General features: G+C 40.8%; 1 protein-coding gene across 1 annotated transcript in view; it reads left to right on the forward strand.

Annotated features, from left to right (window-relative positions):
* Positions 1–22,748, forward strand: part of raly (RALY heterogeneous nuclear ribonucleoprotein) — a 172,278-nt gene that overhangs the window by 21,991 nt on the left and 127,539 nt on the right. The window lies entirely within an intron of this gene.

Below are 22,748 nucleotides of genomic sequence, written 5' to 3' on the forward strand. Positions count from 1 at the left end.
GCAGCCTGATGCAGACTTATTAACACTGTGAAAGTGTTGCAGCTTGGTTAGGCTTAGGCAGGAAAACCACTTGGTCATACTGCTTGGCAATTTCGTCAGGTTACGTACGCCAAGTGTCACTGAAGTGACCCAAAACACGAAAGTCATGTGAAGCGACAGAAGTTAGGTGACGCATGTAACGTTAAGTACCTTAAAACTTTTATTAACATTCTGTCTGCGTTCTGTTTTGGTCTCCTGGGTGAAAGTCCCGTGTTTGTTTGGATGCACCTGCAGGAGTCAGTGACTGTGACGACTGAGAACACAGCAGGAGCTGGGCGTAATTTACACTTACACAAGATCTGAACTTTTGCTATTCATAATGCATTAAACACCAGTGGTTGAAAAGTAACTAATACTTAAACTTTTACTTCAGCATTTTCCTAACATAAGTACTTTTACTTGTAACAGTAATATTTTAATCATGTAACAGTACTTATTTCTGAGTATAGTTGTTGTACTTTAAGTCACATAATAAAATTATTTTAATTTAAAATAGTGATTGGATCTTTTTCACCATGAATACATCCCCCCACCCTGCTGCAACACTGCATACAGCTGGTGCTCTTTTTGCCCCTGCCCCTCAAGTGGCCTGAGCCTGCAATTTCTTAGGGTATTTTGTAATTATGAACCATGTAAGGAAAAACAATTGAAGTCCTCAATCTCCTTGTCTGGCCTAGCTGTAATAAAATTCAATGATATACCAGGATTACCATTTTAAATATTAAATATTAAACAGGGAAACCTTAAGGCCCTAGATGGATCTTTTGTTTTACACAAGACAGATCAGAGCAGAGTTTAATTAAATACATTTCACACTATTATTTTTTTTCTCACACATATATTAAAGTTTATCTGCTGTATAATTGAAACGTGGGAAATGAAGAGGAGGTTTAACTGCAGTGTAGGCCTGGTGTAGATTATAGTATTATATGAGTGTGTTTCCAGGCTTTTGGTTATTTTCCTCTTCTTTGTTTAATCAAAGTCTATCAGTAGTGAGTGTCATCCCAATTCAGAAATGGCATCAGAAAACCAATTTCCTGTAAGAGCACTTCACACAGACAGAATCATTAGCGTCATTTTGCTGTGTCGGTTCAATTGATTGAATGAAGGAAAGACGGCGGCAAAGACTGAGGAAAAGTTCCTTCAATTAGGCCGAATTAACCTTTCTCCGAGTTGTCAATATCCTCACTTATAGCGAACAAATGAATGAATACACGGAAGATACAAACTGAAGGAAGCGTGGCGATTTAATCAGGTTAGTTTTCCATTATCAGTACGCCTCCAACTGCACAGAGGGAGGAGGAGAGAAGTGTGTGAGGTGAGGACAAATGGAAAGGAACTGAAAGGAGAGGTAGCAGGAAGGGAAACACCTGTAGAAGAAGACAAAAAGGAGCAAACATGCAAAATTAGGAGGGACAAATGGGAGGGAGGAAGAGAGAGATGGAAGTGGGGGGAAGCTCCTGAGTGTAGATGAAATATGGCTACTTGTGTGTGTTTGTATCTGGCAGTATCTCAGAGTTTATCATCACCGGCTGAACACTGAAAATTAATTATTCATTATCTGGCCATATGGTTCCCCTCATCAACAAAACTCAAGTGATATAAAAAAAAAAATTACATATTATAGAACTAATCAGAGTGATTGTTTATGAACACACAATTTAATGGCAGCAGCATGTTGAACGCTTTCTTTTTTCATGTTATTTCAAAGTTTATGTGCATGTTTTATGCTTTATTGCATTAATAATAACTCTTTCACTCACATTAGGTTGGAGACCTAATCCACCCATTGAGTCACAAATGAAATGTCTAAACTCGAGCTGTCATTTTCCTTAAAATGTATTCAGACCAAATCAGGCTTTGCTGTGATTAGGGAATTGTTGTGCAGCAGTGTGAGGGGTCAGGGGGTGATTATTTGTGCTTTGAGCAAAACCACTGTGAAACAATCGGAAAATAACATTTTATTTCTCTGATTTACCAGCTTTCTCGCTACCACTGCTTCCCTTCCTCATTTAGTCTCTACCTTGTTTGATCACCACTGCGTGCGTCTCAAACAAATGGATACAAACAAAAGGAAGCTTCTCGGTGTCGCTATTTTGCAACAAACTGCAGTCAGACCCAGTCATCAAAGCTGGTTACGCAAAATAAACCAAGCGAGGACACAACTGTGACAGTATGATCGTTTTATCCCTGAACTCCACCTGGATAGTGCCTGGGTTCAGAGATATTTCAGGCTGATAAACCACAACAGGAACGGTCAGACCACAGTGTTTAAAGCGATAGTTCACCCAAAAATGAAATTTCACTGAATATCTACTCACCCCTGTGCTGATGTGAGGATGGGTGAAGATCTCCAGTTCTCAAAACACTCCCAGAGTGGAAAACAGCGTTGCAGCCAAATCCAGTACAACTGCGTGCACACGCCTGAAGCAGCACGACAAGAGATATACGAGATCTTGTGATACCTTCACACCCGTGTTTACATGCTACCTGGAAGCGACTCAGACAACAGAAAGACTTGTGTGTAACAGCATGACTTGTTACACAAAGAAGAAAATGTCAGAGGGCTTCGACACAGAAGAGGAACATCATTTTTTTGCTGCAGCCGCGCCGAGAGCCTGTGTACCTGCTTTACGCGGATCAGGTCTGAGAGGCTACAGTTGACATTTAGGCTAAAAACATGGTGTGAATGGCATCTTTTTGGGTCACATTTTAATGTCGTGGCTTATGGACACTTGGATTACACCGCACGTGCAGCGTGGAGACATTTTGTGTTTTCTTTGTGTTCTTTTTTTACATTTTAAAACTGGTCACCGTTCACTTCAGTTGTGAACTGGAGATCTTCACCCATCCTCACATCAGCACAGGGGTGAGTAGATATTGAGTGAAATTTCATTTTTTGGTGAACTATCGCTTTAATTAGCCTATATATCCGTAAACGTTACATTTACAGCTGAACAGATATGAACAAATTGCAGGTTTTACATCACTCCGAAATTCAAATCAGCTGCCTGTTTTCTACCCAGAAGTAACTGTTGTTATAACGCAACATCACAGTGATTTTTTTATTGGAAAACAAATGCATGAGCAAGTAACCTACACAGCAGTACAGAACCATACACACCGTTTGAGACAACAATCACACATGGGCTGTTTAGAAGTGGCCAATAAATTTTTCAAACGGGAGCTCTTTTGGTGTGCGGATCTTTTCTTTTAATGTGTTGATATTTTGTGATCCGGCACCCAACCCACTGGGCTTCAGGGATGTGCGTGTCTTTTCCATATTGCTGTTTAGACGGGGTTTCAAAGATATCCTTAAATGTAGAATGACAGAATTTGTCACTGCTGTTCCCAGTGTGTCAAGTACTGATGTTTCGGGTTGGTAAAACCCTCTCGGGCACAGCAAAATAAAGAGGGCAGTGTTTTGCCACACACTTAAGGTTGGTCGTGGGAGATGATTGAGAGGGAGTATTTTTGTACGAGTCTATGCATTGATATCCTGCATCAAGATCTTTGAACCTCAACCTTTAAAACAAACCACGAGAAGTCTATAAAAAAAAACTCTGTTCAGCTGTCAAAAAAGAGGTTTCAAATGTTTAATGGCCTGACGAGCACTTAGTTTGAATCATACTGAGACCTTGAGATTTGAATGCTTTCAGCCGTAAATGGAAAGTCTGTTGCAGCAGCCCACATCCGTTTCCTCAGACTAAAGACTAATATCAAGTTGGTTTGTCAACAGTCTCAACAACCGTCCAATCTCATTTAACAAGCTGACGATAAAGCAGACGTAATCACATAATTACCCTGACTGATCCTACAGACTTGTGTATTTTTAATCATGGCTGAGTCATATTTAAATGAAATGCTGAAAATAAAGGTAATGAGGTTACATTTTACTGCACACACAGGATCTGCAGGTGTAGTTAAATGTGAGGAAGGAAACAGACCAGCATTTTATCGTCTCCATGTAAACTTTCGGACATCAGCTATCGAGGAAAGCAGGATGCACAGATGGTTGACCGCTATAAATCTTGACTTTGAGATACATGGGATTTGCATTTGGATGTTTTAAGAAAATTATCTAAATCGGGAATGGTCAAAGGTCAATGTGAAAAGGACACGCACACACACAAGCTCATCAGCAATGAAACAGCAAATCCAGCAGCTCCTTGAGGCTGAACTTGGACACAGCAATGCTCTGAGCAAAATGCAAATGTAACAATGTTAACATGCAGAAGTTTATTGTGTTTCAGCTGTGGCTGAACTGTCATTTGTTTTTCAAGAATTTGGTCATAAACCAAAGACACACTGGAAAACTGAATATGGTCTAAAATGAAAGATGTGTATTTGAATAAGAAATCCAGTAAAAGGGTCTTCTATGCAGCACATCCATACACTGAAACAACAGAACAGGTTGTTTGCCAGTGACTTCCAAAACAACATGTAAGACACCATTAAGAACTTATCGAACTCACGTGACATTAAACACAAGATTGACCTGTAAATTTCACCAAGCACGGCACGGAACATCTGCGTTGCCCAACTCTCACTGTTTCAGAGGCGTTTCACCACCTGATTATGTTTACTCGCTCAGATTTTGCTGATTAGGTCCTCTTTCCTCGCTCTTTGTGTTTCTTCCATGGATAAGCAGGCTACATGCTTAAATAGTTTCTTTTCTGTCTGCCTTCATGATTGTGAGTCTGCACAGCGTCTTTTATTTTGAAATTTAAGTGGATTCTCCCTGCCTTTTTCTGTGTCTGACTTCCTGCCCATTCAGTCTGCTCTGTGCTAATTGATGTGGCATCCATCGAAAACAGACATCGTCTAGAACGGCCACGGATGGCTCCACGACGCAGCCCTGCCTGATGGACATTGCATTTTACACTGTGAAACGATCACAGTTTGGTTAGGTTAAGGCTGAAAAACTGCTTGCTTAAGTGACGACTTAAATGAAAAGTGTCACAGGAAAATATAATGGGTTAAAATATGTATGTTACGTTGTGTTATTTAAGTCACTTAAGCTTAAAACTTTTGGTTTCACATGGGACATGAACCACAGTCTCCTGGTTTAAAGTGCTGTTTGACTCATCCGTCCACCCCATCCTTTATATTATGTGGACTATACTGCTGCCTCATAATTACTGCAGCCTCTGGAGGCTGCTGCCTCACAGTAAATGTAAATATGGGTCATAATGAACTGCTTGCACAGACGACCTACCTGGCCATTTTTTTCTGGTGAGGACGAGCTGCTTCTAGAGAGCGTCTCTCGTGTGTGTGGCTCCTGATGAGGAGGAGCTGAGGAGTCAGTCACACTGAACAGCAGTAAGAGGAGGTTCTGGTCCAAAGTAGTTTAACTGACTTATCTGCATTTGGCACCAGAGTGTTGGAGCAGTGAACAGAGTGTCCCGGTCCACTGTCTGTTCCCGTCACAGTCAGCATTGTAGACTGTAACTTTACAAGCAGCCTTGGCTCAAAGAGACCATTGATTCCACGATAAAATGTCATCTCAGGACCTCTGACTGATTATTTGACTCGTTAAAGTGTCTGTGATGATCTCGGATCCTACACTCCTCATACATGTATAAATTTCAACACGCTCTGTATTTCCCAGCAGTCCACCCTTGTGTAAGTAAGTGCAGGAGATGAGGGGATAAAAGATGGATAATTGAAAATAGGAGGCGAAGAACTTCATTGAAAATAAATCTGCTTGTGTCTGAGTGTGTGTGTGTACGTGTGCATCATGTTAATCTATGACTGATTACACCATATAAAGCACTAAGTTGTTAATTTGAGCCGTGCCTGCACTTCATTTTGGGTGCTATGATTTATTCATTGTATTAGCATGTGTTATAAGAAGGGAGGATGGAGGGGGGAAGGGTGCAGTGGATAAAAAGACAAGAGGAGGAGTGACACAGGGAGAGAAAGAAGTGAAGTCCTCCAACTGAATTGGCTCAGTTTAGGTGCCGTTAGAGGAAATCTGATGCCGATCGTGTGTGTTTTCTGATAGATGCGCGTATGTGTTTGATGTGTGCGTTTGTAGCCACCATTTCTCATGCATATCTGTGAGCTCACCGCGCCCTGAAGCACTGAGTTATAGTTTAATCTGTTCCTGCAGCCTCCTGCATTGAAAACAGCCTCACAAATCACAGACCACATCCAGACGTCAGCTCACCTCCACACACACACACACACACACACACACACACACACACACACACACACACACACACACACACACAGGAGGATGGTGATGTAGGATCAGGGGTCATCTTATAATGTGTGCTAATGTGAACCTGCACATGTGTGTAGAATAAGTTGATGTTTCAATCAGGCTCAGTTGATCAGCAGAACCTTGTTTTGGCCATTTTGAACACAGAAGTGGGGACATAAAAATGCGCTGAATGAGTTTTAAATACACGAAAGGCATGTGACTTTTATTTTAGATGCACCTACAATTCATTATGATTTACACAATAGCCTGTTGTGGGTCTGTTTTAGGAGTTCTGTGTATTTTTGTGCCTTCAAAATGTTTCAACAATCATTTCAACGAGGCTGCGGTGTTGGCCCAGCGAGGGTGACATATTTATATTTGTATAGCAACAAATCATAGCAAGTTATCTCAGGGTTTTTTTTTTTCAAACATAGCAGGTCTAGACCATACTATTTCTAAGCACAATAGTTCCCACCAAGAACAAGGAGTGAGGCGACTGTGGCGAGGAGTAACTTCCTTTTAAGACTAGATGGCTCCGGTCAGAAAGCAGAACTTCGTCAACTGGATCAATTGAAGATGTGGAGTTTCTATTAATCAACTTGCTGTGTTTAAGCTGTTTTTTTTTTTTTTTTTATGACCGTCACTATCTTTCATGTATGTAGCCACGTCAGAAGGTGATGTCCCCATCACTCTTATCTACAAAGCTCTGATTGGTTGACTATCATGCGCACAACATCAAAAATGTTTGAATCTCTGAACAAATCACAGATGTGTGTTAATTCAGAGGTGTGAGACCAGGATAATATAAGGCTGGGGGGAAAGAAAAAGCCAATTCAACAAAATGCCGACCTTCTCACTTTTGGTTGTGATGAGGATTAGAGCCTCTAGAATTTTTGTCGTGTTTACTCAGAGCAATTAAGCTGAAATGCTTCACATCGGATGGCATTTGGCTTGAATGTTCATGATGTGTCAGTTTGTGCATGTTACTGTGGAGCAGCATGAATACAAATTTTGTTCAAAGTATCAAAGAAGATGTAATGGGGAAAAAAAAGACTTCAGCTGCTGAAGCCAAGAGGATCCAGTGTTTTGTGTGTTGAATGTCTAACCCTCAAAGAGACGCACAAATGTGCAAAATGCACGTAATTATATTTGCAAGAGCACGATATGATATTTTATGCATGTGTAATTTTGTACATTTGTAATTTTTTTCAAATACACCACAGCTTGCTTTCATTCCTTCTCCTTTATTCTTCCATGCTTTTAATGTGTGCAAGTCTTTTCCACTCGCAGCAAATGAGCTCATGTTTCATGCTGAGCCGTGTGTGTGTGTGCGTGCGTGTGTGTGTGTGTGTGTGTGTGTGTGTGTGTGTGTGTGTGTGTGTATAAGTAGTCTGAAGGTTAAATCAGACACCAATCATGTAAAACCATAAACATCAGTAGCTACAAAAAAAAATAACAGGAAAATCTGTTTTTCTAGTGTTCATCTCAAAAATAGAAATGCATGATTGCGGTGCAGAATTACTTACTAACACTGTATGTAATTCTTTCTGGCATTTTGTGTTATGGTGTTTTTACACATGCAGGCCACATTTTGTGTATGTAAGTCCTAAAATTCTGACTTTTCTGAGTCATTTTTCTATTACACTTTTCTGCTCTGAGCATCATCCAGCATGAATGCAGCCAGGTCTCAAATGACCTATGAATAACACAGCAGTGTCTTAAGTTATTTACTGTTATCAGAACATCGTTTTTGCTTTGCTTTGCACATTTCACACCATTTAGTCTGTACCTACTTATACTGTAAAGAGATGGAGTGTTGCCATTCCTTGTCACAGGCTACATAATATAAAGAGCTACAAACTCCATACTGCACTGGAAAACCAAACAAAGCAGAAAAGAAGGGGGGATAATGAAAAAATATGCAATCGTGTCCCGAACGAGCCTTAAGTTGCGACTCTGGCTCAAGGGAAGCAACATGAAGGAAAAAACAAAACAGGTTATACCAAGTTTTATGATTATTAAGCAAACAGAAGAAAACAAACAATAAATGCTGTGGCGTGGAGGAACTGTGCTCCTGCAGAGTCTGCTGGCTGAGAGAGAGCGGGTGGGAGGTGGAGGCAGAGCCTTTTGTTGGTGGATTAGGTGCCACAGTTGCATAGGAGGAGTTAGTTGATTGAGAACTTCCTGAAACAAAGTACAGAAGCCAAGTACACAAAAAAACTACACCGACCATAAAACAGAGTTTGAAGGAGGCCGGGGTGGATGGATGGATCAAACGCAGGACTTTGATCAGGAGACCCTGTGTGAAACCAACAGTCAACACTGAAGTTACTTAACTTACTTTATATAACTTAAGTTAATCTACATCACAAACGTCCCTGTACTTATGCCACGTATGCACAGTAACGTAACTACATATGTCATTAAAGTAACTAAGATACTTAACATGATGTTTTCCTCAACCTAACCAAGTAGTTTCAGTGTCTAATCCTAACCAAACTGTGACTGTGTCAGAACATTTACCTCAACAAGGTTACCATGATGGAAAAGGTCACCTGAATGAAATGATTGGTGCATCACCTGGACACAAAATTGGACTTTTTGACGTATGCTCTGCATGCAATCTGAAAGTGTACAGTTGAGTTATTTGCACGCAGATTGAAGAGACAAGTTGTACAGAGGGTAGGTGTATGTTGTGCATCTATCCTCTGCTCCAGCAGCCCTGTTCTTTTAAATATCGTCCTCCAAAAAGTGCTTGGTTGTCATGTAACGCAAACCTCTTGTCCGTCAAAGACAATGTCACTGGCCATTCCTCAGCTGAAAAGAGAACTTTTTTTTCCCACCTTGTTCCTCTCTCTACAGCTACAGCAGCCCTTTACATTCAATATTCTCAAACAGAGGGGAAAAAAATACCTCAAGTGTTTATCTCCTGTCCTGACAAAGGCACATTGTATTTCTCTCAAAAGCATTTACCAGCAGCCTTTTACTTGATATGAAACCAAAATTCTTGTTGTGACATTTCAATTTAAAATACATGAAAAACAGTTCAAGCTGTCAGCTAGTGTGCCACACAACAACAGTATTTACATTAAGGGAAATGCTCTTTGATTAATTAAAAAAAGTGCTGTGGTGTTCTGGGAAGTGAACTGAAGGTGTTTTCAAAATTAATAAAGTAAAATACATCCAAAGCACAAACTCTTTTTAAACTTTGAGGGTCTTACAGCATTAATAGATTACATCAACACAACCCCCTCATTAAAACATGCCCTCATATTTAAAAGACAGAATAGGTCAATTGCCAAAGACTCCCAAAACAACACCTTTTTACCAGTGAAGCCTACCAACGCCAGACTACTAGATCTTTAGTGTGCTCCAAAAGTCACATGGTGCAAATTCTGTGACATGAATCACACAAAATAACAGAGTAAATATCTCTGTTATACAGCCACTAAAGGTCACACCTAACAATAAATGTCAATATGGGTTGTAATAAGTTGTACAATGTTACCAAGAAAGTACCAAGAAAATGCATGCAAAATGCATGACAACGGCTGGCTGGCAATATTCTATATCTCTATCACTGTTAACATATTTCATGAAAAGACCAAAACCAACAGAATTGTGATGTGCGAGAAAAGATTTTACGTTACCAACAAAGCTGATTTATGTAGTCACATAATATTTTCTCTAATTCATCATTTCCATATTCAACACTCAGCTCTGGTTTACAGTCACTAAGGTCTGTGGTCTCTCTTTTCACATAGTTTCCACACTTCATAACTCTCCAGGATCCCTCTGCTAGCCTTCACCCCCGCAGCACTTCATAAAGGGATTAAGTACACAAGTGCTTGGCTCTGCCGAAAGGTCAAACTGAGGCACTAATGCTCAGTTTGTTGGTTTTCTGATTTATGAAGTGGGTACACAGGCAGGAGGTTTACAGTCCTCTCCACAAAATACACAGACGACCAGGTCGCTCAGGCCACCGTGTGATCCCTTATTGATTTTCCACAACCAGTCGTGATCGAGGTTGAAGGGAGCAGGTGGGTTGGAGCAGGAGATGGAACTCTGGTGATATGAATTGGCTAAAAGAGACTTTTTGTCATATGGAAAATGTGCCATTAAAACATAAAAAAACCAACAATTTGACAGAAGGTAAGTAAAAAATTAGAAATTAAATAGAATATGTATTAGGATTTTGGTTTTGGTGGCAATTTTGATGTCATCTACTTCAAAAATCAACACTGAAGAGACCCACTCTTGAATTTGTTTTAATTACATTTTATGAATAATCCATAAGAATTATCCATCTGTTGAATTCGGACTCCAAATAAATGGGGCAGAATATCATCAGAGTAATTGTTAAATGCTGCTAACTGTTGCTGCCGTTAGCTATTTAAGTCAGTTAGTCATGTAGCTAGCAGTCCAAAGCACCAGGGGAGTGCTGGCATTTACACCGCTATCGTAGGAGCTTTGGATTGGTTTTCAGGCCCCAGGGTTGGGGGGACCCAGCAGGGAAGGCTGGCGGGTCTGTCACCAGAACCAGAGCCAGGAAAGCAGGCAGCATAACAAGGCTCAGCAGCCTCCCAGTGAACATGGCTGGACCAGGACTGAACACAGCCTCAGAGATCGACAGAGGCCAGTTTGATGAGAGTGAATATAGTACTGAGGTGATTTAGAATGGCTTTATCCGGGACTCTGACTTCAGGGACAACAAAGCATGGTGCATTCAGGCAAGGACAGGACAGGCATGGAGCTGAAGATGGAAAAAAGTGACCCACCTCCAAACATGGAAATAAAACTACCTGAGGACAGACTTGACTTTACAGTGACTCACCATCAGCTTTTTGGGTACAAAGTGCTATTATGTGACAGGGCGGGCCAGAGCTAGCTGCTAATTTTAGTAGATATCGCTGCCAAACAACATGTAGATGTCTTTGACATGACGTCAACAGCTGCAGAATTGTTTTATCAACTTACTTGTTATATGATTAATTTGTCAAATATAATAAAAGCAACATTTAGTCCACTTATTGAACTGTAGAATGCTTCCACCATTAGTTTTGCCTTATCATTGAAAAAATGTTAAGAATGATGTAATAAATTATCGATACAAGTGGAAAAGATTATCCCAGTGGACTTGCAGAACTTCCTGCATGTGTACTGACAAAGCAGGAGCTAATTATTAGCATACAACGTTTAATTATAATTCAATTGTATGGAGCAGCTGTGAAGGTGATGGCACAGTTCACAGTTGGTCTTTGTTTCTGTCCCTTTTGGCATCCTGTTCTGCAGCTCTCAGTAACAAGATTAGATGAGGACGGACTCTACTGAAAGGTCAAACCAGCGAGCAGAAGGTTCAGTTTGATTCAAGTCAAGTCAAATTTGGTTCTAATGTGCTTTTAACACAACAGGGTTTGTCACCAAAGGCGTCACAGAGGAAAGATTGACATGATTACAGATCTGTGACAGCGAGACAGACAGTGGATAAACAACAGCTAGTCATGATTGAAGGACCAGGACATTTGTGTTGTGATTCAGATTGCAGTTGTGTGTTTCACAAATATTTCTCAGTCAGCAGTTGGGTGCAGGCGGCTTCTCCCATTTCATATACAATGCAACTTTCCTGTACTTTACTAAATTCTTGAAGGCTCTTGGACAGAAACTGCAAGATGAAGAATTCAACAGGCTCAGTCAAAACTTGAAAAACTGAAAGCAAAACCTAGTTGACTAATTGGTTAGTTGTCAACTGTTAAATTAAATGCCAACTGTTTTGATAATCAGTAAATCATTTTGGGTTTTTTTAAAGAAAGAAAGTCCAAATTTTTCTAATTTCAGATTCTCAGATGTGAATATCTTCTGGTTTCATTTATTTGAGGATGTTATCTTGGGCTCTGAGGAACAGCGATTAAAATTTTTCACCATTTTATGACAATTAATGGACCAAACAACTCATCGATCAATCAATGAAAATAATCCTTGGTTGCAGCTCTGTGAGCATGCTAACAGTTGCTAAAAGCACTGAATACAAAATACACTAATTTCATTAAGGCCCCATCAGCAGTGAAAACGCTTTGTGCTGGCTGTCCCATTGTTTTCCGATGGAGAGAGTGGTGGCACCCAACCAAGAGGCATCACTACCCTCGGTGTGGTGCAGCGCTCAGATCTGCTGCTGCCCGCTGTACTCAAAGTTCAAATTACTTGAACTTTGACCTCGTTTACCACTGACCTTTCAAAGCGCAACCAATGAGTTAACAGCTTTTCCTGACACAAGCAGAGGAGGGAGAAACCAATGGTTGAATTGTGATGGGAACCCCAGACCTGCGGAAGATCTCGCAAGAGTGATTATTTCAATGTCATAATGAAGGAACAACCTACAAAAATCTCGAGAAAGTTTTGCAAATCAAGGGTTCTCTTCCAGACACGACTGAAGAAAATAGTTTCAGGGTTCCCCAAACTCTAAAATACAACATTAAGAAGGGAGTACCATCTCGCCGGTAAACATAATGCCTTGCGAAATGTGAACAGTCAGGTTTGGCTTTACGATTTGTGAATCATATAGTTTATGAACTTGGCTAAATCCAGAGCTAAAGTTAGCTCAGCTGTTTGTATACCAGGCAGACAGGATGTAGCGTTTGTAACGCCATGCTTTGTCTCTCTCACAGTGAGTCTGGAACAAATTTCTTGCTGGTATTTGGTCATAAACATAAAAATAGGGGACAAACCAAAATGTTTGAAGTAATGCTGGCAATAGATGAAAGGCTATGAGATTTATAGAAATCCATCCAATAATTGTTGAGATTCTTCATTAAAAAACATGGTGGACGAAAAGTCAGGGGATCACCAAAGTCCGATTCATTCTGAATTTGACGTGAATGTCTGTCTGTACTAAATTTCATGGTAATCCTTCCCATCGTTGAACAGACATTTCACTCTGAACCACAAATGTCAATCACCAACATCATTATAATGTGTCCTCTCAGGTCAGAGCGACTCCGATGATGTGAATATGCAGAAACGCAACCTGGTGTCGAGCTGTGAATAATGAATATACATGAAAGTGAGGGTCGTAATGGAGGTGTGTATGGTATTAATATGGATTGGTCAATCATATGTGTGTGGGAATGAGGTTATTGAATTCAATCCACTGAGTAATGTGTTTAGGCTGTGACAGACTCCTCATGGAAATAGGAAAGTCTTGACCTTTCTGGATGCATCTGATTACTGTCGGCTTCACTTTATCAAAACTGTGTGTCTGTGTGTGTGTGAGTGAGTGAGATGATAAAAGTTGGGGGGACAAAGCGAAGTCAAAGGTCAACTAGAAAAAATACTATTAAAGTAGATAAATTAACACAAACCATTATGATATAAAATTGGTAATTGTTCCTTCTGAAGCCTTGAAAAAATTTAGATACATTGTGTCAAGTTCTATACTATTTGTGCACTAACTCTATTGAAAATCAGATTTAACTTAAAGAAACAGAATCAATAAATGAAGATTTCGGGGCCTTTACAGCTCTTTCTGCTCTCCAAAACTCTGCTGCACACTCAGTGTAAAAAGATAGGGGTTTCGGCAGCTGCTCTGCAACAGAAACATGCAAGTTGCAGCAGTCCGGCGAGGCAGCCATCACGCCCAGGCACAGGCACGTAGTGTGAACCAGCTGGAGGATATGGTTGTTAGCAAACAGTTTCTTGCTTAAACATCCAGCAGGTGCGAAGCAACATCATCATTCATTTGGAGTTGTGTTTCTGGCTAACTTAAGTTCAGTCTTCAGCCTCTTTGAACTGAGGGAAGTGTCTTGTTCTTTAGCCATTATGTTAACCAGCTATTCATTAATATCTGTATAAGATATCTGTATATGAGGGCAGACTTTCTTGGCAAGGGACAAGATTTCAGCATAGGAAGTCTTCTGGTTTCCATTTGTAGTAGTATTAACTAATCACATTTGAGCAGTCACTGGTTGCATGCAAGTAAACACTTCATTGAGAGCAAAGGAGCTTGAATTCATTTGCCTAAATGCAATCACTGACATTTTAGCTTTATATTAGCTTTTTAAAAAAATCTGTATTCAAATGCAGATATCAGTTTATGGAGACTAGCCGTCTCTCAACTCCATTCTCTTGTCTGAAGTTGCTAATCAGACTTTGAACAATCAGCCATTGCCGTCAGAGACTAGACCGTCAGCCCACGGTCGCTTAATCGGTCCCAAAACTGGCTGTCTGCTCAGCAGGTAGTGCACAGTTGGTTTCCTCTGAACCAGCTGCCTTCTGTAGCCAAAAGCAACACTTTGCGAGCAGAGTGAGACAAAACAGTGAAGCCGGATATCTAAGCAATGAGCTGAAACTCACCATAAAGATCTGTAAAGCCAAAGGTAGCAGCAGGTCCAACTCTCGAGAAAAATATCTCTCTATTTAGTTGCTCAGCGTTCAGCTTTTCTCACAAGTTATAGCCAACTTTGCCCATCTGCTGTTAAGTGCTCGGCAGATAGTGAGTTTATCAGAACTTTTTTTTCTTTACTGAAAGCAGCTGCTTGCTGCTGCTGGAAACAAGGTGGTTGATATGAGTTGATTTGCTGGCCAGAAAACCATTAAAATACCCCATAATAGACTAAAAAAGCTGTGCAGAGCTGAGGAAACTGCAGACTTTGGTGATAAAATCTCTGTGGCTTTGTCACTACTAGCATTTTTTAATGCGAAACAGCTGCAGTCCCAGTTGATCCGTTGGTAATATGAGGCAATACTGGTGCTTTAAACTACTGGACATAAAAAAGTGTTGGTGTGTGTGCGCAGCTGACTGCAGAGGCTGGAAACACCATCATTCTGTTATGGCGCTCCACTGGAAGCTTTAGGAAACTTTTTGACCACCTACACTAAGTGTAGTGCGACAGTGCATTTACATCTGACATTCAATCTGTCATTCAGCTGACACCATCATCCAGAGCAGCAGGGAACACCAGCAGAATATCTTTCAGTTTACTGAATCAGTCAAGACACAAGCAGATGCAGGTGTATTAACATGGTAATCTATGTATACCTTGTTTAGGCCAACCCTGGAAACAAGTTTTAAATGTCAGTAAAATGCCTGTTGAATGAGTCAGTGTCCAGGACTGCTGCTCTTGTAAATTATTCCTCAGGTAAAAACAGGAATTGTTCAGATTATTTGAACTGTCAAGTCAAACATAACTCTCTCCAAACCAACCAAAATCCATAGGTGAAATTGGCAAAATTTTACCCTGCAGAACACTGGAATTACTGGTGTACTGCTGGTCTGCCTCAATCTATTTGTCTGTTAGTTTCTATTATTGTGTGACTTCTGTGTTTTTAAAAAGTTCAAATTCACACAAGTCACACAAGTAAATGAACAGATGGAGGCAGCAGTAGACCAGTAACTCCTGTCCTCTGTGAGGTAAAATTACTGATTTTCCCAGTGGAGTTTGGTTGGCTGGGAGGAAACAATATTTGGCTTGTATATCAGTTGTTTCCTGCCAGAAAAGGCTGCCTGACAGTAAATTAAAGCAGTGAAAGTATTCTAAATATAGTATACACTTTAAATGATATTATTTCTTTTTAATTGGCTAAAATATTTTTGGTTGCTGACCGTGTCCTCAGCAGTTCATTGGGTAGCTTTCATGCTGGTTCTCCTGCTGTCTCTCTTGATAGGGGGCATGCAAACCAACATCTACTATAGGTAACACATTGCTGATAAGTACCTCATACCTCCCAAATAATCAGAACTATTGTTTGATTTTGAAATGAGGTGCTGGACAGCACTTTCTTCCATCATCAAAGCATCAAATGACTGTCTCTGCAGGGTCCCTCCAGTCGAGATCTGCAGACTTTGAGATTCTATGACAAGGAGAACTTTCTGTAATTTCAAGACATGAACTCCCGAAACTTAAATATGCTCAGGTGTCCCTGGTGTAGGGTGTTTTACACGGTGACTGCACACAAAAACACAATGACGCATTTCTATGAAAAAAAAAAGATTCTAGGAAATTAAGTGTCAGAGTCTCAGTGTTAATGATCCTGTGATCACAGATGATCAAGAACTAAAAGCTCAGCGGTAAAGACACTAAGTTATTCAACTCTTAAACTTTTGACAGACTCTCTGTTGTTTCACGCCACAGTTCGTGCGTGTATCATAATTTCTGACTAATCAGTTGAACTTCAGCATGTGTATTTTTTGGGGGGGGGAGGGGTTAAGAAATTTCCCTTTAACAAGGGGTCTCTTAACGAGGCTCTTTAACGAGCTGTTGCTGCCGCAGCGTTGTCAGCTTCGGTCTGTTGACTTTGCAGGCTGTCGCCCTCACGCTGCCACTGACAGCTCGTCTCAGCCTGGGTGCTGCTCAGATGTCAGCGGAGGGGAGATCAGCTCGGAGCAGGAAGATTTTCCCGCTGTCTCATCATATTAATCCACAGACAGGTCGATGTCACCTGAGGAGACATTTAGAAAGGCACTGTTTGGATTTATTACATCAATACTGACACTAGTACATTAGCGTTAGCGTTAGATTTTAATCCAATTGTTGGATTTCAGACCCCTTGTGTTTGACTTCTGCTTTTTACTTTTTGTTAACTTTTCCCACCTGATGCTTCTCTTCTTCTTGTGGCTGTTGCCATGAAATTCCTGGACTTGAAATACTGCATAATAAGGATAAGTGTGCTAGTTGCTTTGCTATACATCTTAGAAAATGAGAAAAATAGGTTTACAGTAAATGAATTGTCACTCATATGTAACATCTGCATACTGTTGAGTGTTTTCCTTCCAACTGATGTTGATTGACTGAGGTTTTAAAACACAAATTACAATATCCAGTCTTTCATGAGACAAAACTTCAGCTCTTTGTCTTCTGAAAATCCAAATGAAGCTCATTGTCATTATATTTTTAGTAGTGGAGCTCCCTGATTCACTGTTGGGTAAAAGCCACTTTGAGTCAACTATGATGAGTCTGGATTTAGACAAATACTTGAGTTTTTATAGCCCAGCACTGCCAGACTGATTCACAAATGCAAAGCAGTCTGGGATCTCTCAGTTCATTTTCAAGTTCCAAAGCATGTTATTAAAAGGTGTAGGCCAAAATGCCACTGCTAATCGGATAGACTTAAAGCCAATTACAGCGTTGAAATATGGCTTACAAGCAATCTCAGCAAGCAAAACATTTCAGCAACAAAGCATGTGACGTAGCGGTGAGCGACTTGTGAAAATTAGGACGGTGCTTGGTCTGTTTTCAAGTGGGCCCAGTTTCTAAAAACACTTTAGGGTGAGAAATAGTTGATGCATTAACAGTATCTTGATTCACTTTTGATCAGGACACCCTCGTTTGGCAGTTTGATCGGAGTATTCTGAGCGTGGTGCGTTGTGCTCGACAGGTGCATGTGTTCCGGTCAGTCTTCAATAAATGTCAGTTGATCTTTCTCGAATGTATGAGTTTAGTACAACACATGTCTGTCGACAGAGAGGATCTTATGCACAGAGTGTACCAGAGCATGTGAGCGGAGTGGAGAGGTGAGAATTTCCGCTCCTCGCTCGCTGAGCTGTCTGACCCCCTGCTCCGCCGCTCAAAGCTGCACCGTGCCGCTCCGCTCATTATCGCTCGCTCCAAAATAGAAATATCTGCATTGCAATTGAGCTTTAGTTTAAACTATGGCCTGTAGGCCAAAGCGCACTAAAAGCTTAAAAATGTGCTTCTATAGCACACTGCAGGCTTCAGATTTAAAATTCCAACACCACAGAACCAGCAGTATTTTGATAATAGTTTATTTCTTTAATAACGTCTTGTCCTCTGAGGAGACAAATCCTCACCTTTTTCTCAGGTCAGTCTGTATAATGACTATACGGCGCGTTGTATTCATGTGAGGCAGCAGGATAATTTACATCGGTTTTACTCGGTCTCCATCAGCAAGGATGTTTCAGACCACAGCAGGCAACAAACTGAAAACAGACACACAACGAGGAGATGAAGAGGGAGAGTTCATCATCAGAACAGCTCAAAGTCATGTGGATGTTTGTGCAATGGACACTTGGGCAGGCATCAGACTTGTGGTGTGAGCGGTACCTGAGCAAACCGCTCTGCGCTCCGTCCAACCCTCCCCGCTCGCGCCCGCTCTGCTCTGCTCACGTGCTCTGGCGTGAACGCACAGGCAGAGTTCACACCAGAAGCTTAAAGATACAATAGAAGCAGTTTTGTACAGAGTGTCTCACATCATACAGAATCACACATCAACAGGACACAAGACAGGAGGGCGCAACAATGTCAGTGTCACAAAAGCTGTTCATCCAAAGCCTTGGACATCTGTTTCTCACGCACCCAGAGTCTGTGTAGTACGTGTGAGTGAAGGACACTGAAATTCTTCAACTGTCAAAAACAACTTTTTAAAATCTGGTGGCGCTCCTCTGTCAGCCATCACATCAAACCCGCCCTATATTAAATAAAAAGCGGCGATTGATGGCTGTGAGGGTCGTTCACCAATCAGAAGGTCAGTTGTTCGATTCCCGGCTGTTCCAGTCTGCATGTGGACATGTCTGTACAAGTTACCTCAATCAGAAATAAAATGGAAGTGGAAACAAAATGCATACTTTGACTCTGACTATCATAAAATAAACCAACCCTCATCAACTCTCTGATGTTTAAAGTGACTAAATTCTTAACAGCAGTTGTTTGTTGCATGTTTGCAGCGCCTTTCCTCGCTCTTTTCTACATTATATTTAAGCCCACACACCTGTGGCGCCTGACTCATTGAAATACCATAGATACCATGTGCCTGCGAAAGTTGTCCAGCAGATGAAAAGTCTTCTTCTTTTCCAGCTGTTGCTAAAAACGTGTGTTACAAATGTCTCTTTTCAATCTGTAAACCACTGGTGTAGTAATTTTGTTGCATCAGTGACATGTAGCGCTTCAGTTTTAAGTATTTCAACATTTGATTCCAAAACAGAACACGAGGCTGAATGACAGATGAAACATCCTGGAAGTTAACTTGCCAAACGGGGACTGCGATGCGGCCAGTGAGAACCAAATAAGAGACATTAATTCACGTCACGCCTGAAAAGGAAAAAAACAAAACAGCTGGGAGATGAACAGCTGTGCGTTGTAATTGACTCGGTGGCTACCATCAAACACACAGTCCGCATCCATCTGAAACCGCTTTCATGAGGAGGAAGTTTGTCCCTTCCAGGAAAACTCCATTACACGGATGAAAAGAACTTGGCCCAGATGTGTGGAAGAGCTACTGTAAATGTAAAAGCTTTTTAAAGAACTCAATGGCAATCAAGGGCGGAGATCGTTCATTTAAATCGATTTAGAAATGGCAGATTCATGAATGAAAATAGACCTGCGTGTCTTTGTCCTGCCAGCTGTCCTGTCCATCTAAAGTGGAAGAAACCGGCTCCGGCCAGCTAGTATTTACGTGTGTGCATTGCCAGGAAACTCTCTGACATGATCGAGCTTTCATCTCCCACTTAATATTACTGTGTGTGTGTGTTTGCGTGTAGACCCCCACGATAACAAAGGCAAGATCGTCAGCACCGGCATTTGAAGTGGGAGAGAAACAGAGAGAAAGAGAGATGCGTTTCGGTGTCTGTGTGTTTGATTTCTCAACAACTATTCAACCACCTGCCAAACGGTCATTGTTCTTCCTCTCCCCTCTGATGTCCTGCCTCCTCTCATTCAGAACCGCGAGTCGGAGGCAGAATTCAATTTAAACTCCACTCGGTCGGGGACATTTGGTTTGCAAACGGGGTTTCGCGGCGCTCGCGCAGAACACAAACATAAAAACACAAATTAAAAACTTGAGCGATATAACGCAGCGGTGATGAGAGCTGACAGGAAGACGCCAGCTGGATGTAATGAAATAAAATGTTTGCATATCTGCTGCACAGTGTGTAGATGAGATGTAAACACTCGCAATTATGTCCTTCTCAGTGTGTCTTCTTTTACATTATTTATATTTCCTGATGAATTCTTACTTATTTCATATTTGATTTTAATTAATTTTTTTTATCTGCTGCTCATGGTCTCAGGATGTAACTGCAGACACTTTTCATAACCTTATAAATCTTCCATTATGTTCACGCTGTTCCATCGTAGATTTTTACATAATGTAGTGTTGAAACTTCATCAGTTGCCTTTTATTAACTGCTTCCATTTGCTGTATTTGCACTTGTACTCGTTTTATAATCTTTGCCAGGTGTAATCCTGGAGGTGTACGCAACCTCTCATATTATTGGACCCATCCGTCATTTATTTTTTCTGTGTCATTCCATTTGTAAATATGATATCTCAAGAACGCCTTAAGAGAATTTCATCAAACTTAGCACTTGAACTCAAGGATGAGCTGCTTATATTTTGGTGATTAAAGGTCAAAGGCTACTTCAGTCTTATGTTGATCCCCCTCTCATGCATGCAACATCTGAGGGACATCCGGTCAGCAGGAAGTAATGACCACAAGGTTTCCATAGCAACCACAAAGTTTAGTTTACAGCTTAACTGCTACTAAAAGAAAAAAGTCACACTTTCTAATATTTTGTTGGACTGCCTTCAGCTTTGATTACGGCACACAGTCACCATGGCATCATTTCGATAAGCTCATGTCACAACATTTATTTCTGTCCAGAGCTGCATTAGTTTTTCTCCAAGATCTTGTATTGATGATGAGAGAGTTGGACTGCTACGTAAAGTCTTCTCCAGCACATCCCAAAGATTCTCAGTGGGGTTCAGGTCTGGACTCTGTGGTGGGCAATCTATGTGTGAAAATGATGTCTCATGCTCCCTGAACCACTCTTTCACAGTCTGAGCCCCATGAATCCTGACATTGTCATCTTGGAATATGTCCAGGGAAGAAAAAATCCATTGACGGAAAAAAAACCTGCTCATAACTTTGCTGAACCTCGACCTGAACAACTGAAGCAACCCCAGATCATAACACTGCCCCCACAGGCTTGTACTGTGGGCACTAGGCATGATGGGAGCATCACTTCATCTGCCTCTCTTCTTACCCTGATGCCCCCATCACTCTGGAACAGGGTAAATGTGGACTCATCAGACCACATGACCTTTTTCCATTGATCCAGAGTCCAATCTTTATGCTCCCTAGCAAATTGAAGCCTTTTTTTCTGATCACTCTCACTAATAAGTGGTTTTCTTAAGGCTACACAGCTGTTTAGTCCCAGTCTCTTCAGTTGTCTTAACATTGTGTTTGTGGAAATGCTCTTATTTTCACTGTTAAACACAGCCGTGAGTTCTACTGTTGATTTTTTCTGATATGATTTCACCAAACGTTTCAATGATCTCTGATCACGATCATTCAAGATTTTTTTTCCCCACCACATTTCTTCCTTGAAGATGATGGTTCTCTACTATCCTTCCAGGTTTTAATAATGTGTTGGACAGTTCTTAACCCAGTTTTAGTAGTTTCATCAGTCTCCTTAGTTGTTTTCTTTGCTTGATGCAGGTCAGTAATTTGACTCTTCTGAAACTGAGTAACATCTTTTCCACGACCACAGGATATGTTTTCTGACATGGTTGTTTGAGAAATGAGAAGCTCCTCACTGCATCAGTTAGAGTTAAATAACTTGTTTCCAGTTGAAACACATTAATCACTGCAGTAATGATCCAGTGGAAGGATCTGACCTCTTTGCTTAGTTAAATCCAGGTGGTTGGGGTTTGATAGTTTGTTGATGTGAGCCCTGTGTGTTTCACTGAACGGCATCACAGAGAATGACAGAGTCACATGGTAGAACCACATTATGTCATCTATTTTACTCTAAATGGGAGAATCAGCCACAAAATGAACAACATGCTGTACTGAAGAATACACATACTAAAGATTGAGACCATAAACTTATTATGAGAATATTTACGAAGTTCATAAATCAAGTAAGAAGTAAGTTTTTGCAACCAGTGGAGGCACTCCCTGCTGGTTATTATTAAGAACCAGAAGCTCTGCTCACTTTTTGATATATGGCCAATGGTTATGATTGATCACTGCACTGGAAACAGTGTAAACAATTCTGCTACCAAACTTTAATGCTGATTTAAACACCAGACATTTATTAACTCAGGTTTTATTTATTTCATCTACGAGTGAACTGAAAAAATTAAAACTTTATAGATTATGAAACACCAACATAAGCTTAGTGGTAGCAGCTGCAGTAAATTGATGGTTACTTGAAGAAATACAAAGATTTAGGAGTTCACTTGAACCTGGAATGCTGTGTTGATCTCATCAAGGCTTGCCAATGTTTCTGTTTTGCTGTTGCCATCTGTTTATCTGTGGTGCAGGAAGATGACATTTTTAAAGCTCTGATTGCTCAACAAGACCATTATAATTTGAATTACTGAAAAATACAAGGGATGCTGGTGGTGATTCGGGGGTCTGTAACCAGCTAAAATGTAACAGAAGTTGAAAGTATTTTGCCAGGGAAGCAGACCTGGTCAGAATGACATGGAGCATTAAAGCTAGCCTAAGTAGCTAGCCCATAAAATATAAGTTTAGGTCAGTCAGT

This window comes from Lutjanus erythropterus, chromosome 2 (genome assembly GCF_056507025.1).
Source record: "Lutjanus erythropterus isolate fLutEry1 chromosome 2, fLutEry1.hap2, whole genome shotgun sequence".
Lineage (NCBI taxonomy): Eukaryota > Metazoa > Chordata > Actinopteri > Lutjaniformes > Lutjanidae > Lutjanus > Lutjanus erythropterus.